Genomic DNA, 16862 nt, shown 5'->3' with positions numbered 1-16862 from the left:
ACATACTGTAACTGATTATTGCCATTTAAAACTATTAAAAATACATTATATTGATTATAAAACAGAAATACAGAATGGAGACAACCGTCTGTGGCTTAAGCTCGACTGCCCCTTTCTTTGAGTGGCCCCTCAATGTTCTGGAAACGGGTGGAGGACATTGTCTCCATTAGAATGGGTCCCCCTACGATGCTTCGGCTGTTGATCTGAAGTGCATTCTGTACTTTGGAAACTCGGGGGCAAACTGTATTTCTGTTATTCATTTTTAGTTTAGCAATTCCCACTGCAACATGGTTAACCTCTAACCTAAATTTCTGCACAAATTTGATAAAGGACATTCCAAGAATTATTTTGCCAAATAAAAATATATAAAATATTCATGATAATTGATAAATAATAATAACAACAATAATAACAGTTTTTATTAAAATACAAAAAACAATAATCATTTATAAAATATTTCGCTCCTGCCCCTTCCCACAAAAAAAAAAACATATATTGCCCTTAAAATTTATGAATAAAGAAACAAAAAATAACACATACCACAAACATTGCAAAAACAAAACCCCCAAAAAGCTGTCAATAGTCTCTGTCAACATCATCCCAGTTTTTCCCAAAATGGCCCACTGTTCTCTAAAATAAAAGTTCTCTTCTTCTCCTGTTTCCTTATTTCATTTTTCAGCTGTTTAATCTTTGCTGACAGCTCAGCTTTCTTGCGTTTGGGCGTAGTTTCCATCAAGGCTTTTGCCTCCCGTACCTCCTCCTAAAGCCTATGCAAGCTTCTCCTTGCTTCCTCATACCCACGGATGTATTCTGCCACCTGGGAGCTATGGGGGACTCCAGACTCCCGGGCCCTAGGCATTCCCCAATCCTCCTCCACACATCTGTGGGCATTTAGCTTTGCTCCAGGAGGAGTATCACAGTCCACATTGTCAGGCCTTGTTGTCACAGTACATGTGCTTCCGGGACTTCTTGTAGTTGTAGTCCCAGAACTTGCAGGGCCAGCCTTGCGGCTGCTCTTCGTCTCTACGGGTTCAGGGGGGCTGGAGATGCATCGCTGCACCTCCTGGCAGGGCGCCTCAACCCGGAGACCTCTGATGTACTTCCTGAAGTTGGTCCCTCCATAACTGGTCACTGGCTCCCCCTGCCCCCCGCAGACCTGATTCGGGGGGCAGGTGTTGGGGTTCTCCTCTCCTCGCTCATGCCCAGACACACGGTCTCCCTCTGGGGAAGGAAGAACGCTGTCTGGCACAGATGTCCAGATGCAGAGCTCAGAGCACACGCACCAAACAATCACCAAACGACCCACACACCACACTCAGCAGACTCACAGGAAGATGCTTCCTCTAGTAGCTAGACTCCAGAGCTGGACTCACTATGCTGCTTGAGGAATCACTGTGTACATACACTACATTATTCATCCCGTACTGATCCTTAACCCCTTAAGGACCTAGCCAATTTTCAGTGTAGGACACGGCCATTTTTTGCACATCTGACCACTTTCACTTTAAGCATTAATAACTCTGGGATGCTTTTACCTTTCATTCTGTTTCAGAGATTGTTTTTTCATGACATATTCTTCTTTATGTTAGTGGTAAAATTTTGTCGATACTTGCATCATTTTTGAAAAATTCCAAAATTTGATGAAAAAATTGAAAATTTTGCATTTTTATTTTTTACTTTGAAGCTCTCTGCTTATAAGGAAAATGAATATTCCAAATAAATTATATATTGATTCACATATACAATATGTCTACTTTATATTTGCATGGATTTGAAGGGTCTTCATATTAGACATACCCCATAAATGACCCCATTATAAAAACTGCACCCCTCAAAGTATTCAAAATGACATTCAAAAGGTTTGTTAACCCTTTAGGTGTTTCACAGGAATAGCAGCAAAGTGAAGGAGAAAATTCAAAATCTTCATTTTTTAAACTGGCATGTTCTTGTAGACCCAGTTTTTGAATTTTTACAAGGGGTAAAAGGAGAGAAATCTTCCTAAAATGTGTAACCTCATATGTGTATGTCAAGTGTTCGGCGGGCACAGTAGAGGGCTCAGAAGGGAATGAGCAACAGTGGGATTTTGGAGAGTGAGTTTTTCTGAAATTGTTTTTGGGGGGGCATGTCACATTTAGGAAGCCCCTATGGTGCCAGAACAGCAAAAAAAAAAACACATGGCATACTATTTTGGAAACTAGACCCCTCAAGGCACGTAACAAGGGGTCCAGTGAGTCTTAACACCCCACAGGTGTTTCACAACTTTTTGTTAAAGTTGGAGGTGTAAATTATTATTTTTTTTCACTAAAATGTTAGTTTTCCCCCAAATTTTAAATTTTTACAAGGGTTAATAGGAAAGAATGCCCCCCAAAATGTGTTATCCCATCAAAATTTGTTACAATGCTCAGAAGAGAAGGAGTCACATTTGGCTTTTGCAAAGTAAATTTTGCTGAATTGGTTTTTTGGGGGCATGTCCCATTTAGGAAGCCCCTATGGTGCCAGGACAGCAGAAAAACACAAAAAAAACACATGGCATACTATTTTGGAAACTACACCCAAGAAACGTAACAAGGGGTACAGTGAGCCTTAACACCCCACAGGTGTTTGACGACTTTTCGTTAAAGTTGGACGTGTAAATTATTATTATTTTTTTTTCACTAAAATGCTGGTTTTCCCCCAAATTTTACATTTTTATAAGGGGTATTAGGAGAAAATGACCCCCAAAATTGGTAACCCCATCTCTTCTGTGTATGCAAATACCTCATATGTGCACGTCAAGTGCTCTGTTGGCGTATTACAATGCTCAGAAGAGAAGGAGTCACATTTAGCTTTTGCAAAGTAAATTTTGCTGAAATGGTTTTTTGGGGGCATGTCCCATTTAGGAAGTCCCCATGGTGCCAGGACAGCAAAAAAAAAAAACACATGGCATACTATTTTGGAAACTACACCCCTCGAGGAACGTAACAAGGGGTACATTGAGCCTTAACACTCCACAGGTGTTTGATGACTTTTCGTTAAAGTTGGATGTGTAAATTATTATTTTTTTCACTAAAATGCTGGTTTTCCCCCAAATTTTACATTTGTACAAGGGGTAATAGGAGAAAATGACCCCAAAAATTTGTAACCCCATCTCTTCTGAGTAGGGAAATACCTCATATGTGCACGTCAAGTGCTCTGTTGGCGTACTACAATGCTCAGAAGAGAAGGAGTCACATTTGGCTTTTGCAAAGTAAATTTTGCTGAAATGGTTTTTTGGGGGCAGGTCCCATTTAGGAAGCCTCTATGGTGCCAGGACAGAAAAAAAAAACCACATGGCATACTATTTTGGAAACTACACCCCTCAAGAAACGTAACTAGGGGTACAGTGAGCCTTAACACCCCCCAGGTGTTTGACGAATTTGGATGTGTAAATGATTTTTTATTCTTATTTTCCACTAAAATGCAGGTTTTTCCCAAAATTTTACATTTTTACAAGGGGTAATATGAGAAATGCCCCCCAAAATGTGTAACCCCATCTTTTCTGAGTATGGAAATACCCCATGTGTGGACGTCAAGTGTACTGCGGGCGCATTACAATGCTCAGAAGAGAAGGAGTCACATTTGCAAATTTTGCTGAAATGGGGGGGGGGCGTATCACATTTAGGAAGCCCCTATGGTGCCAGGACAGCAAAAAAAATAACCACATGGCATACTATTTTAGAAACTACACCCCTCAAGGAACGTAACAAGGGGTACAGTGAGCCTTAACACCCCACAGAACTTGAAAAAAAGAGAAGGGAAAAAGGGAACAAAAGACCAGCGCACCCTGTGCCGTTACCTCGTGGGGACAAGAGTCAGGTGGAATGGGGATGGAAAACTGCTCACCTTATTGTGTCGCGCTGCGAGCGTGACACCGTTGTGGGCTTGGTATGGAGATGATATGATCCGCGGCAGCCTGTGTCCTTCCGTTTCTTGAGATAGTCGAGGCGGTTCAGTCAAGATGCGAGTTCTGTGCCCATGGCAGAGGTCACAGATTGGAAAAATCGGATTCTTCTCTGGCGCTCGCAGGATCCGTGTTGGTGGTCAATTAGGTAAGAGACTTTAGGTGTGATAAAGAATTCAGTCTTTATTGCTTCATAAAGGACAGACAACGCGTTTCGAGGGATCACCCCTCTTCCTCAGGTCATGGGTACAGTGACAAGTAACATAATGCTTTTTATATACAAAAAAAACCCGCAAAAAAGCCCAGAATGGGGGCTGGTCTGGTGACGTCACTGACAGGCGTGCGTGTCAGGGAGGAGCAATGAAAAAGGTAAATAAAGAAACAATGTGCTTTGCAGTGTGATAAACACTATTTAAAAATGCTCATAATGTCATTGTTCTGTGAGTCTGTAGAAGGGGGGAACAGGTGATTACGGGTTTTTCCGTGGTGGAGAGTACACTGGGTCCGGTACTAGCGCTCCGTGCCGTCCGGACGTGGGTGCGTGCTGGTACTGTGTTCCGAATATCGTTGAGGTCCCTGCCGTCTTCCGCTGCAGTTGTCAGGTCATCGGGTCGGCGTGGGAAGGGCTGTGGAGGTGCCTGGAAGGCGCTGCAGTCCCCCTGTCTGCGGACCACCGCTGCCCCGCGCATGCGCAGATGGCCGTGTATCAGCGGAGCTGTAGGTGAGTGGTTCGCAGTTGAGGGAGGACTCTGGCTGGCAGTAATTTTGATGTTGGCCACATTACAACTGCTGCTTTGTCCTCGGGATGTGAAGCAAGACACATATACAATAATAGAAGAAAGAGGAGTCATGGTGTATGACTAAGACTTTGTTGTAAAGCCGAAACGCGTCACTGTACCCTGTGTTCCTGTTATGACCATCTGGTGAATAAATATTATCCTCCGAGTTTCTGTACGCTGGACTCCTCTTTCTTCTGTTGTTCATTTGGGCGAGGTCCGCGCCCTGTCCGTGCGCACCTGGGGTGAGCTGAAGCACTGTTGTTTCTCTATCTTACATATACAATAATGTATCAGATTGCCCTTTTAGGTGCTGGAGGCGCAGTCCCATATATCATTAATAATGACGTCATGCTTAACAAGTGCTCCAGCCTAATGATGGAGCACATCAGGGACAAACGCTCCCGAATGCATGCACAACTACTAGAAAAAATACAATGCACAATGTCCGAACTTGAACAATACAATGCATCCAAACAATACCATAATCTCAATCAAAACATCTCAGCCAGGGTAGACAAAGTCCAAAAAGACACCATCATCAAAAAAGCTGGGAAATTAAACTGGGACAGAGAGGATAGAAAGGGCGGCATCTATAGATGCTGGAACAAAAAACCCTCACATATAAACACATCAAATTACATACAAAATCCCGCCCCCATGTCCCCCAAACCCAAATATACCAGAACTCCATCTTATCACATTCCTCCCAGAAATCTCAATCGACCCCGCATACCGTCACACAATAGTTCAGGAACAAGAACATGGAGAAACTCCAGGAACCACGCATCCAAAACCCACGAACAGAAACATTCAGACACCACGAGGGAGACCACCAAGACCCCCTGAAAAAAGCCAACCACACCGAAACAAACAAAAAGAGATGTGAACAAAACTCGGGATGCCATGCCTATGACACCCAGGACAAATAAAAACAAAAATGGATCCAGTATGGAAGAAGAAGTATACCAAACTCCAAAACCCAATATGGGAGGAGAAGAAGGGGACATCAGCTCCAGACTGAAGGATATACGGAACACAATAGACCGCATCAAGAACAATTACCGTTTTAAAGAGAACACTCTTTCGGACATCGGAACCCTGTCACCCGCCAACCTACGACTCACTCCATCGTCACACAAAAAAGAAGGGATGGAAAACGCCAACCACCTGCCACACAGTGCCATAAACGAATCGATCCTTACAGTACATAGCGCAATAGATGAGACGCAAGACCACCGCAATAACGACGAAATAGAAGAAGCAAATCTAATTGTCTTCGACAATTCTGCATCCAGCATTGCGGCATCCGTGCCCTTTTTGAAGCCTCTACACTTAGGGGACAACAACAAAACTATGCCAGAAGAGGTCCCCGAGAGCAATCACCCAAACACCAGGGGTCCTTTTTTAGACAAAGGAATCCACCAGAAGAAGAAAATGATCACGGACTATTTCATACCGAAACGCCAACAATTAAAAAGAAAACTAGAAGAGGAAAAAGAGGGGGAAACCCCCAAAAAAGAAAAAAGAAATTAGCACAATACAACATGCAAAGAAACAAGAAAAAGGGCAACACCAGTGACAACATGAATGAAAACAGAAATAAAAACGAAGACTTGGACTCTACCATTAAAATATTTAATCTATCTACCCATATTCTGGTGAAACATCACTTCTGCAGAAAGGCTTATCGTTTTGCCCTCATAACAATCCGGTTAAATTCGATGTGTTTTTAGATCTTCACAATTTCACCCGCCGTCTGACATTACAGCGTCATTTCACACTCCCAAATACCCAAAAAAGCTATAAGAAGGACGAGGATCAAGGAACCACCGGAAAACACCCTGATATGCATATCAAATCCAAATTCTATCCAGTAGAAAGTCAGGGTTTCAGACTGAAAACCTTCCATGAACTGGTAGCAGAGGACCTAAGGAAACTGCCAGATCGATTCCCGCAGAAATCCAAAGAGGGCTACCTCACATGGGGAGAAAAACAAGCCCTAAAAACTCTGAAAGAGAACAAGGATATCGTGATCAGACCAGCTGATAAGGGTGAGAGCCTGGTTATCCAGGATTACAAAGACTACCACCAGGAAGCCTGCCACATTCTGGAGGACACCAACTATTACAGAAGAGTCAAAGGGGATCCTTCCCCCCCCCCTAAAAAAAGAGATCTTGTCCCTACTCAACAACGGTCTCAGTAAAAAAGTCACTTCCAACAACAGAAAAAGTTCATGTTCATACAAAATCCCTCTGTCCCCTACTATTACCACCTTCCTAAAATTCACAAGAGCTCCACATGCCCCCCCAGGAGACCCATTATCACAGGGACAGACAGCAGTACCTGCAATATGTCACATTACCTGGACCTTATATTGCAGGCATACGTCCAAAATCTCGACAGTTATCTAAAAAACTCCGACCAACTCATTTCACTACTCAAACCCATAGCATGGGTGGACGACATGATCTTGGTAACAATGGACGTAACAGCACTATATACCAATATACGCCATGACATTGGTGTACAGTGTACTAGGTATTTCCTAGAAAGAGACCCTGATGTCCCTACAGAACAGGTCACATTCCTAACAACCTGTCTGGAAACAGTCCTCAAAAACAACTTCTTCCAATACGATGGACAAACATTCCACCAAATACGTGGCACCGCAATGGGCACGAGAGTAGCTCATGCTTTCGCCAATCTATTCATGGGGCGTTTCGAGGATACTTTCATCACCAGCAACCCCCTGTTCACCAAACACGCCAGACTATATAAAAGGTACATAGATGACCTTTTTATCCTATGCCAAGGTCCGATGGACGAAATAAACCAATTGGTGGCTGAGATCAATAACAACGACTGGGGGATCACCCTCACCCCAAATTTCTCCGCGAAAAAAGTGGAATTTTTGGACCTGGAAATTACCCACAAAGAGGGAGCCATCATAACATCCATGTTTTTCAAAACAGTGGACTCAAATAGTTACATTTCCTTCCACAGTGGCCATTTCAAAAAATGGAGGGAGAATACACCCTTCGGACAATACAAAAGGGTCAGAAAAAATTGCACCGAGGATACGACCTTTGCGACCCAGGCCAAGACCCTGGAAAAACGCTTTCTAGCTAAAGGGTACCCAAAAACACTGATTCAAAATGCCTATTCCAGGACCAAGGCACTAAGCCAAGAGGAGTGCATGGACAAAAAAACAAACTCACCAAAACAACAAAAACAAAGGAGCGACACAGAAAAGATCCTCTACAGTTGTAATTGGTGCAACAAACCAAGGTGCCTATGCTGTCAAACCATTTGCCATGACAAATCACACTTCTCCAGTACCAACACTGGACAATCTTTTCCCATAAAGAAACATCTCACATGCCAATCCAACTACATTGTGTACCTAATCCAATGTGAATGTAGGAAGCAATATGTGGGCAGGACCACACAACCCCTACATATTAGATTGAACCAACATCGGGCCAACATAAGGAAAGGCTACCAACTACACGGATTGTCGCACCACTGTAGCCGACATCACCCTGGAAGCACCAACCCAATTACAATTATACCTATTGACCAAGTGCCGGGACATCTTACCAATAGATTTGAAGCACTAGTCAGAAAAGAGATGTTTTGGATCTACAGCCTGAACTCCTTACAGCCTCAGGGCCTGAATGAAATAATAGAACTAATACATTAATCTTCCTATCATATTTTTCCTCCCCGTCCCAGACACCATAGACGGGTTCGCACCACACTCAACTTTACAAGGTCCACGTCCACCCTACCACCACACCTCGGTATTCACCCCCTCCTTGAATGCGCCGAACCATACCACCGACTTAGACACACAAACCTTCCCACCGATGGCACACGTCCAAACCTTGGACGTCTGCACCACAAACGCCTACTGTGTACTCCCTATGTGCACCCACTTTCCTACCATCCCATTGACATATGACACCTGTATGTCCCTTCTACTATTCTCTAAAAATACACTATAACCCCTTCACCGCCATGCTCATATGCCACTGTAAGTATGTGGAACCCTGACACCGGCGCTATCATTAATAATGATATATGGGACTGCGCCTCCAGCACCTAAAACGGCAATCTGATACATTATTGTATATGTGTCTTGCTTCACATCCCGAGGACAAAGCAGCAATTGTAATGTGGCCAACATCAAAATTACTGCCAGCCAGAGTCCTCCCTCATCTGTGAACCACTCACCTACAGCTCAGCTGATACACAGCCGTCTGCGCATGCGCGGGGCAACGGTGGTCCGCAGACAGGGGGACTGCAGCGCCTTCCAGGCACCTCCACAGCCCTTCCCACGCCGACTCGATGACCTGACAACTGCAGCGGAAGACGGCGACAGCCACCAGGGACCTCAACGATATTCGGAACACAGTACCAGCACGCACCCACGTCCGGATGGCACGGAGCGCTAGTACCGGACCCAGTGAACTCTCCACCACAGAAAAACCCGTAATCACCTGTTCCCCCCTTCTACAGACTCACAGAACAATGACATTATGAGCATTTTTAAATAGTGTTTATAACACTGCAAAGCACATTGTTTCTTTTTTTACCTTTTTCATTGCTCCTCCCTGACACGCACGCCTGTCAGTGAGGTCACCCGACCAGCCCACATTCTGGGCTTTTTCGCGTTTTTTTTGTGTATATAAAAAGCATTATGTTACTTGTCACTGTACCCATGACCTGAGGAAGAGGGGTGATCCCTCGAAACGCGTTGTCTGTCCTTTATGAAGCAATAAAGACTGAATTCTTTATCACACCTAAAGTCTCTTACCTAATTGACCACCAACACGGATCCTGCGAGCGCCAGAGAAGTATCCGATTTTTCCAATCTGTGACCTCTGCCATGGGCACAGAACTCGCATCTTAACACCCCAAAGGTGTTTGATAAATATTCATGAAGTGGGATGTGAAAATGAAAAATTTGATTTTTTTACACTAAAATGCTTGGGTTACCCCAAATTTTTCATTTTCACAAGTGTTAAAAGGAGAAAATGCCATTGTAAATGTGTAAATACATTTCTTTGGAGTAAGGACATACCTCATATCTTGGCGTAAACAGCATGCACACCGGTCTCAGAGGTGCCGGAGATCAGTCAGGGTCCTTGAGCTTTGGCTTTCTCCTATGGAGCCAGAACAGTGCAACCCCCCCCCCTCAAGGGGCATTACATGGGGTAAATAACTGGGGTACACTAAATAACTAAAATGGGGTACAGTGGGACATAAAATTATAAATTATGTTCCCAGAATGATGACCCAGAGCATAGCCAAAACTAAAAAATATGCCCACCCCAAACACTGTGCTCTGAATCATCATTCTTGGGAATGTGATGTGTGTGGCCGTCCCTAATTCGTTGCCTCAAATGCGCACCCCGCTCAGATGGAGAGAGAGCGCTGCGCATGTGAGGCAAAATAAAAAGTCCCCGATGATAGTGACTCAGTGACCCATGACCCATTTTGTGTAAAAAATACCCCCAGAGGTCTTATCAGTTTTTTGGTTTTTTTCAGATGAAACATTATTTTGGGCAATTTAGTGGTTTATGGGGTTAAAACTTGGAATGTACTCTGGACTTGGTACATTGGGGTCAAATTATGGAAAATTAAAATGAGAAGGGAAAATTTAGTACTCCATGGAAGTGTGATACTCCCTGAAGCAATCCTTAATGCAGAGGCCCGGATGATCGGGGCAAGTGTCACATTGAGTGGTGGTGTCCTTCCGAATCCCCCTCTTGTAACATACTCTTCATCTTTTCTGGGTTCGTCCCTTCTTTCCAGTGTGCTGGACTTCACCTGGAAAGTGTTGGCCTGGGACGATCCTGGCACCTATAACTCCAGTTCCTTTGGAAGTCCGGCCTGCTCTTTCCAGGTCGCCAAAGATCAGGACCTTTAGGATTTCTTCTTGGAACTGGAGGAATGTCCCTGTGTTGCCAGCGTGCTGGGACAGTGCAAGAGTTGTACATGGCAACCTGTCCCATATAGACCGCAACTTTTTTGTACCATACCCGTGTTTTGCGCATGGCCATGTATGGTTTGAGGACTTGATCAGAAAGATCAACTCCCACCATATACCGATTGTAGTCCAGAATACAATCGGGCTTGAGGACCGGTGTTGTGGTACCTCGAACAGGGACACGTGAGCTGCCGTTGCCATGTATAGTGGTCAGCATAAGGACATCCCTCTTATCCTTATACTTGACCAACAACAGGTTTTCATGGGCAAGGGCACGGGACTCACCCTTGGGAATAGGTGTCTGGATCGAATTTAGAGGGAGGCCTCTCTGGTTTTTCCGCACGGTCCCACAAGCGGATGTCGATCTGGCGGCAAGGGATGTGAAGAGAGGGATGCTGGTATAAAAGTTGTCCACGTACACGTGGTAACCCTTATCCAGCAATGGGTGCACAAGCTCCCAAACGAGTTTCCCGCTAACACCCAGAGTGGGGGAACAATCTGGTGGTTCAATACGGGAATCTCGTCCCTCATACACTCTAAACTTGTAAGTGTACCCGAAGGTACTCTCACAAAGTTTATAGAGCTTCACGCCATATCGCGCCCGCTTCGAGGGAATATATTGGCGGAAAATGAGTCTCCTCTTAAAACTGATAAGAGACTCATCAACCGAGAGCTCCTTAAGCGGTATGTAGGCCTCCAAAAATTTGGCCCCAAAGTGATCGATGACCGGCCTCACTTTGTAAAGCCGGTCATAGGTGGGATCACTTCGAGGTGGACATGCCTCATTATCTGCATAATGAAGGCATTTCCGAATGGCCTCGAACCGCTTCCGTGTCATGGCTATACTGTAAAGCGGGGTCGTGTCATGGCTATAATGTAAAGCGGGGTCTCCAGTAGTGCCTGACACTAGGCTTTTTGTCCAGGCCCATATGCAGCAAGAGGCCCCAAAATGTCCTCATCTCTGCTGCACCAATGGCGCGCCATTCATTGGGCCTGGCCAAAAAAGAATCAGGGTGGTGGGCGATGAACTGCCTGGCGTACAGATTTGTCTGCTCCACCATTAGATTGACCAAGCCGTCACTGAAAAAATAACTGAAATAGTCAATTTCAGTGAACCCGGCCGTGTCAATCCGGATTCCGGAGTCGCCAACAAACTCCGGAACCCGTGGCTGATAACCCTCTGGGGGTCTCCAGACAGGTTCACCAGAAGGGGGCTCCAGTAAACTTGTCTGGGGCTCGGACTCCTAGTACCAGCGGCATTGTCGCTTGTACTAGTGCCGACCACTGGGCCACTATCATGAGGGGTGCGTGGCCTCGCCTGGCGGCGTCTCCGCCTCTGTACAGGGGACTCATCATCACTGCTAGATGATGAGGAGGATGATGAAGAACACAGGAATGTTGGATCTTCATCGTCCTCACTGGCAGATTCGGAATCGGAGGCAAGAAAAGTGTGTTCCTCCGCTGCCGAAAATGCCTAGCGAGCCATCGCCTTTTTCTACGGTAATAGGTCCTTGGGGACCTATTAGGGGGTCAGGGGGGGGGGGGGAATTTTTTACTTTTTTTTACTTTTATTTTACTTTTTACCCTACCTTTCCCTGGATTGTATTCTTTCCCTGATCTATGGGGGGCTTCTTTACTTCTGTGGGGACTCCGATCTCAGCAGAGGGGGGGTCCCGGTCTTCCTCCAGCAGCTCTGACTGCTGACTGAACCAAGCCAGCCGCAGGAGCTGCAGGAGGATGCGGTTAACCCCTCCCCTGCTGGCTGCTATTGGCTGGACGATCGTCCAGCCAATAGCAGCGATCCTGGGGGGGAGGTGACGAAATCGCCACCTCCCCATAGATACAGGAGGTGATCGGGGGTGTATCCTACACCCCCGATCACCTTGTATCTCCGGGTCAGCGGGTCACCAGTGACCCGCATCACCGGAATCGCAGCGATTCACAAGTGTGATTTCGCTTGCGGTTTTTTGCAATCGCCGACATGGGGGGGTTTGCACTGGATGCCTGCTGAATGATTTAAGCAGGCATCCCGGTCCGATCCCCACCCGGCGGGGACCGGAATTGTCCATGACGTACACGTACGTCATGGGTCCATGGGTCCTTAAGTACCAGGGTGTCATGACGTACGCGTAAAGGGGTTAAAGGGGTATTCCAGGAGAAAACTTTTTATATATATCAACTGGCTCCAGAAAGTTAGACAGATTTGTAAATTACTTCTATTAAAAAAAATCTTAATCCTTTCATTACTTATGAGCTTCTGAAGTTAAGGTTGTTCTTTTCTGTCTAAGTCCTCTCTGATGACACGTGTCTTGGGAAACGTCCAGTTTAGAAGAGGTTTGCTATGGGGATTTGCTTCTAAACTGGGCGTTTCCTGAGACATGTGTCATCAGAGAGCACTTAGACAGAAAAGAACAACCTTAACTTCAGAAGCTCATAAGTAATGAAAGGATTAATAATTTTTAATAGAAGTAATTTACAAATCTGTTTAACTTTCTGGAGCCAGTTGATATATAAAAAAAAGTTTTTTCCTGGATTACCCCTTTAATTACATTCTATATTGCCAGAGCTCTACTCACTATTCTGCTGGTGAGGTCACTGTGTAGATCAGTGATTCCCAACCGCGGTGTCGCGGGATTTTGCCGTGATTTTTTTTTTTAATGTCCCGCCCCAGCCTGCGCACACAGCGTCCCCCTGCATCTCCTGTGTTCCCCTCCGTACCCTGCATCTCCCTAGTCCCCCGTGTTCCCCTCCTTCCCCCTCTGTTCCCTGTGTCCCCCACATCCCCCTCCTTCACCCTCCGTCCCCCTCTCCCTTGCGGCGCAGTGAGACGAAAATGGTGCCCTGGGGCGGAACGAGCTGCACCTGCGCCGGACTCCCGTGCCTGCTGTGGAACTGCAAGCTGCGTGGGCCGGCTTGCTTAAGGTACCGTACCCTTTCCACCCCTCTTTTCACCTTCTCAACCCTGTCTAAACCCCCCCACCGTCACCCAGGTCCACCCTCTACCCCCCCCCCGTCACTCATGTCCACCCCTCCTGTCAGCCATGTACGCCTTGTCCACCTCCCTGTCCATCTCTATCACCCATGTCCACCCCCCCTGTCACCCATGTAATCCCTCCCTGTCACCCATGTCCACCTACCCTGTCACCCATGTCTACCCCCCCTGTCACCCATGTCCACCCTCCCTGTCACCCATGTCTACCCTCCCTGTCAACCATGTCCATCCTCCCTGTCACCCATGTCCACACCCCCTGTCACCCATGTCCACACCCCCTGTCACCCATGTTCCCCTTCCTGTCACCCATGTCCACCCCCCGTCACTCATGTCCACCCCCTCTCACACATGTCCCCCCACCTATCATCCCCGTCACCCATGTCCACCTCCCCTCTCACCCATGTCCACCCTCCTGTCATCCATGTCTGCCTTGTACACTCCCCTGTCCATCTCTGTCACTCATGTTTACCCCCCTGTCTACCCCCGTAGTCTACCCTGTCACCCATGTCCACCATGTTCACCCATCTGACCCTTTGTCACCCCAGTTCACCCCTCTCTGTCACTCCTGTCCCTCTTTTACCCCCTTGTCCACCCCTCTGACCCCCTGTCACCCATGTCCACCCCCCCCTGTCACCCATGTCCACCCCCCCCTGTCACCCATGTCCACCCCCCGTCACCCATGTCCACCCTCCGTCACCCATATCCACCACCCCCTGTCACCCATGTCCACCCTCCCTGTCACTCATATCCACCCCCCCCCTGTCACCCATGTTCACCTTCCTGTCACCCATGTCCACCCACCCGTCACTCATGTCCAACCCCTCTCACACATGTCCCCCCATCTATCATCCCTGTCACCCATGTCCACCCCCCCTCTCACCCATGTCCACCCTCCTGTCATCCATGTCTGTCTTGTCCACTCCCCTGTCCATCCCTGTCACTCATGTTTACCCCCCGTCTACCCCCGTAGTCTACCCTGTCACCCATGTCCACCCTCCTGTTCGCCCATCTGTCCCTTTGTCACCCTTGTCCACCCCTCTGACCCCCTGTCTCCCATGACCACTCTCCTGTCATCCATGTCCACCCCCCATCCAACCCTCTGTCACCCCTGCCCATCCCTGTCACCCATTTTCACCCTCCATTGTCCACCCCTCTGACCTTATCCTTGTCACCCATGTCCAACCCCTATTCACCCCCTGTCACCCATGTCCACCCCCCCTGTCACCCATGTCCACCCCCGCCTGTCACCCATGTCCACCCCCCCTCTCACCCATGTCCACCCCCCTGTCACCCATGTCCACCCCCCCGTCACCCATGTCCAGCCCCCTGTCACCCATGTCCAGCCCCCTGTCACCCATGTCCACCCCCCCCGTCACCCATGTCCACCCCCCGTCACCTATGTGCACCCTCACTGTCACTCATGTCCACCCTTCCCTGTCACCCATGTCCACCCTCCCTGTCACCAATGTCCACCCTCCCTGTCACCCATGTCCACCCTCCCTGTCACTCATGTCCACCCTTCCCTGTCACTCATGTCCACCCTTCCCTGTCACCCATGTCCACCCTTCCCTGTAACCCATGTCCACCCTTCCCTGTCACCCATGTCCACCCTTCCCTGTCACCCATGTCCACCCTTCCCTGTCACCCATGTCACCCATGTTCACCTTCCTGTCACTCATGTCCACCCCCCATCACTCATGTCCACCCGCACTCACACATGTCCCCCCACCTATCATCCCCGTCACCCATGTCCACGCTCCTGTCATCCATGTCTGCCTTGTCCACTCCCCTGTCCATCCCTGTCACTCATGTTTACCCCCCTGTCTACCCCCGTAGTCTACCCTGTCACCCATGTCCACCCTCCTGTTCACCAATCTGTCCCTTTGTTACCCCAGTCCACCCCTCTCTGTCACTCCTGTCCCTCTTTTACCCCCTTGTCCACCCCTCTGACCCCCTGTCTCTCCTGTCCACCCTCCTGTCACCCATGTCCACCCCCTGTCCACCCCTCTGTCACCCCTATGCCCCCGTCACCCATGTTCACTATTCTACACCCATCTATCACCCTTGTACACCTCCCTACACCCCTCTGTCACCAATGTACACTTCTCTACAACCCTGTCATCCATGTACACTTCTCTACAACCCTCTGTCACCCATGTACACTTCTCTACACCCCTCTGTCACCCATGTACACTTCTCTACACCCCTCTGTCACCCATGTACACTTCTCTACACCCCTCTGTCACCCATGTACACTTCTCTACACCCCTCTGTCACCCATGTACACTTCTCTAAACCCCTTTGTCACCCATGTACACCCATCTGTCACACATGTACACTCCTCTTTACCCCTCTGTCACCCATGTGCACTCCTCTGTACCCCTCTGCCACCCATGTACACTCCTCTACACCCCTCTGCCACCCATATACACTCCTCTACAACCCTCTGTCACCCATGTACACTCCTCTACACCCCTCTTTCCCCCATGTACACTCCTCGGTACCCCTCTGTCACCCATGTACACTTCTCTACACCCCTCTGTCACCCATGTACACCCATCTGTCACCCATGTACACTCCTCTACACCCCTCTGTCACCCATGTACACCCATCTGTCACCCATGTACACTCCTCTACACCCCTCTGTCACCCATGTACACCCCTCTGTCACCCATGTACACTCCTCAATACCCCTCTGTCACCCATGTACACTCCTCTCTACCCCTCTGTCACCCATGTACACTCCGCTACACCCCTCTGTCACCCATGTACACCCATCTGTCCCCCATATACACTCCTCTATACCCCTCTGTCACCCATGTACACTTCTCAACACCCCTCTGTCACCCATGTACACTCCTCTATACCCCTCTGTCATCCATGTACACTCAACTACACCCATCTGTCACCCATGTACACCCATCTGTCACCCATGTACACTCCTCTACACCCCTCTGTCCACTCCTCTACACCTCTCTGTCCACTCCTCTACACCCATCTGTCCACTCCTCTACACCCCTCTGTCCACTCCTCTACACCCCTGTCACCCATGTACGCTCCTCTACACCCCTTTGTACACTCCTCAGCACCACTCTGTACCCTCCTCTACACCCCTTTCACCTATGTACGCTCCTCTATACCCCTTTCACCCATGTATGCTCCTCTACACCCATCTGT

This window comes from Hyla sarda, chromosome 3, assembly GCF_029499605.1.
Source record: "Hyla sarda isolate aHylSar1 chromosome 3, aHylSar1.hap1, whole genome shotgun sequence".
NCBI lineage: Eukaryota > Metazoa > Chordata > Amphibia > Anura > Hylidae > Hyla > Hyla sarda.
Note: the sequence above shows the minus strand (reverse complement) of the source record.